The sequence below is a fragment of the Chiloscyllium plagiosum genome, unplaced genomic scaffold (genome assembly GCF_004010195.1).
Source record: "Chiloscyllium plagiosum isolate BGI_BamShark_2017 unplaced genomic scaffold, ASM401019v2 scaf_3456, whole genome shotgun sequence".
NCBI lineage: Eukaryota > Metazoa > Chordata > Chondrichthyes > Orectolobiformes > Hemiscylliidae > Chiloscyllium > Chiloscyllium plagiosum.
In genome coordinates, this window is record NW_025207135.1 from 1,510 (window position 1) to 4,959 (window position 3,450).

Here is a 3,450-nt window from a genome sequence, read left to right on the forward strand (position 1 = left end):
GGTTACAGAGATAGGGAGGGGGTGTAGGGGGTTACAGAGATAGGTAGGGGGTGTAGGGAAATTACAGAGATAAGGAGGGGGTGTGGGAGGAGGTGAAAGATGGGCAGTTGTGTTTCGGGGACTTACGTGTAGGTGCTGGGTTGTAGGGGGCTGGTCTATAGGCACAGCTCTCGGGGGCTGATGTGAGTGACTAAGGGGCCTGATCTGTGCTGTGCTGTCCTCTGTCCAATCGCTGAGGGTGACACTGCGGTCAAATTAACCAGGCTCTTAACTAGCAGTAGACAAACTGTCGACACCTAACTCGGATTGCTGTAACTCTGAGATCCCCCCCCCCCCCACTCCTCCGATACACCCCCTTAACCCCTTCCCTACCTTCCCTACCTTGACACCGACAGACATCAGAGTTGTGGATGGAGGGGAAAAACTGGTCTCTGCCCTCCCGGCTACAAGGAATACCAAACTGAGGGGAAACTGAACTGGCCTTCTGGTGTTAAACCGTAGAGAACAGGAGTCACAGATTCACGGCCTAGTTACCAGCCTATCCCTGCCGTTCCTTCCACATCAACACCCTTTCACCTGCTCCCCCCCCCCCATTCCCAAACCCCTCTGGGTTAGAGTGTTCCAAAGGGGGTAATAGCATCCGCTGTCACCCAGGGCCTGGCGTTGGAGGGGTATGGTGACACGGGAGGAAGGTGGAAGGCGAGGTGCGTGCTAACACTGTACCTTTCCCTTCCCATGTAGCGACGGCAGGCAGGGAAAGGGTCAAGGCACCGGCCTCAGGCACCGACGACCAGAAACCCGCAGAGGTAAGACCGGGCTTACCGTGGGGCTCCGAAAGGTACAGTCAGGAGGGGAGTCACTCGCTGCAGGATTCCCAGCCTCTGACCCCAGGGCGGGAGAGTCAGGAGGGGAGTCACTCGCTGCAGGATTCCCAGCCTCTGACCCCAGGGCGGGAGAGTCAGGAGGGGAGTTACTCGCTGCAGGATTCCCAGCCTCTGACCTGCTCTTGTAGCCGCTGGGTTTATACGGGACTGGGTTTATATGGGGCTGGGTCCCGGTCAGTTTCTGGTCAATGGTAACCCCCAGGATGGTGATAGTCGGGGGGAGGGAGGATTCAGTGATGGTAACACCATTGAACGTCAAGGGGGCGATGGTTAGATTCTCTCTCAATGGTAACCCCCAGGATGGTGATAGTCGGGGGGAGGGAGGATTCAGTGATGGTAACGCCATTGACCGTCAAGGGGGCGATGGTTAGATTCTCTCTCAGTGGGAACCCCCAGGATGGTGATAGTGGGGGTAGGGGGATTCAGTGATGGTAACGCCATTGACCGTCAAGGGGGCGATGGTTAGATTCTCTCTCAATGGTAACCCCCCAGGATGGTGATAGTGGGGGGAGGGGGGATTCAGTGATGGTAACGCCATTGAACATCAAGGGGGCGATGGTTAGATTCTCTCTCAATGGTAACCCCCAGGATGGTGATAGTGGGGGGAGGGTGGAATTCAGTGATGGTAACGCCATTGAACGTCAAGGGGGCGATGGTTAGATTCTCTCTCAATGGTAACCCCCAGGATGGTGATCGTGAAGAGGGGAGCGGGAATGGTGGGGGTGATTCAGTGATGGTAACACCATTGAACGTCAGCAGGGAATGGCTAGATTGTTTCTAATTGGAGATGGGTTATTGCCTGGCATTTGTGGGTTGTGAGTGTTCCTTGCCCCTTGTCAGTCCACGCCTGGATACTGTCCAGGGTGTAATGCTTTTGGACACGGACTGTTTCAGTGTCTGAGGGAGCGGCGAGTGGAGCTGAACGTTGTGTAACCATCAGCGATAATCCCCCACTCCTCACCTTCTGATGGAGGGAGGGGCATTGCCGAAGCAGCTGGAGATGGTTGGGGGCTGGGACACCACCCTGAGGGACTCCTGCAGAGATATCCCGGAGCTGGGGGCTATCTCGGAGAGGGGATGTCCCGGGAGCAGGAGGACCGACATCTCGGACCTGAACAAGATTCCTGATGAAGGGCTTTTGCCGGAAACTTCGATTCTCCTGTTCCTCGGAAGCTGCCTGACCTGCCGTGCTTTTTCAGCACCACACTCTTCGGCTCTGACGATCGGGAGGAGTCTGACGGGGGGGGGGGGGTGGGGCTGGAATTAGCCGGGTTGGGATTTGTCCTGCTTTTTAACCTGTGGAAAATAACTTGGGCGATCTCCCACATTGTCCAGTGGAGGCCGGGTGTAGGAAACAGCCCAGGCTCGGGGAGCGGGGAGTTCTGCAGCACAGGGCTTCAGTCCCATTGCGGGGATGTCGTCAGGGCCCGTAGCCTTGGCGGTCTCCAGCCATTCGTCAGAGGGCTAGCTCTCTTGTCTCGGGCGGGGAACCTTTCGGGGTCCTTTTGCCCCCCTCAGGATGCGCCGTGCCGGTGGGACTTCCGCGTGGTTGCAGGGGTCCCAAGCCGTTCCTCCTCCAGGCGTCGGGTGGCAACGCTTTGGCGAGGAGACCACACCGGGTGCAGATGATGGAGGGGATGGCGTTGGGAGAAGTACGGGGAAATCTCTGACTGAGGTGTGGGCGCGGGTTTCGCAATTCCTGCGGTGCCGGGGGGGGGGGGGGGGGGGGGGAAGGGTGTGGGCTGGTGGTGAGGCGTGTGGACCTGCCGAGGGAACTGGGAGGGAACATGGTCTCCCCGGAAAGCTGATCGAGTCTGGGAGGGAAATGTGTCTCTGGTGTTGGGCTCTGTTCGGAGCTGGTTGGAGGTATGTTATCCCTGTTCATTTCTCTCTCTCTCTCACACACCACCCCCACGCGCAGGACCTGGGGCAGGGCACGGAGCGAGTCCAGCTGCACTGCCCCCTGTGCCAGGAAGTCCTGAGTGGGCACCCATCGCTCAGGCGCCACCTGAGGCACGTGCACAGCGTGGCGTCCGACTGCGTGGCGAGACTGTTGGCCGTTGTGAGTACAAACCCCACCACCACCACTTCCCACCCCCCCCACCCCCCCCACCCTACCCCTGCCCCCCAACACGCCCAGGGAAACTGGACAAACTCCCTCGACCCACCTCGCACCCTCTACCCCCACCATCCCGAGGCGGACGTGCGGCCGTTCTGCCAACGCAATAATGTTTCCCGGTAACGTCCGGTAGCACAGCCCGGCCCAGAGGAAACAACAAAGCCCCTCGTCTGGCGTCGTTGTTCCCCCCGCCAACCCGCTCCATCGACGCCCCGCGTCGGGCGTTGGGGAGATCGGGAAGGCCGACGCGGAGGAGGGCAGAGTGAGATCCCACAGGGCGGGGGAGGGGGGGGGGAAGGGAAGGGAAGTGGGCCCCAGCAGCGCACTTGGCGAGGTGACCCCCCACCGATCCCCCCAACCTGTCAGGAACCAACGAGGAAGCTAGACGCGGCAGAGGCGTTGGACGTCATCCACTTGGACTTCCAGATGGCCTTCGATGATACGTCG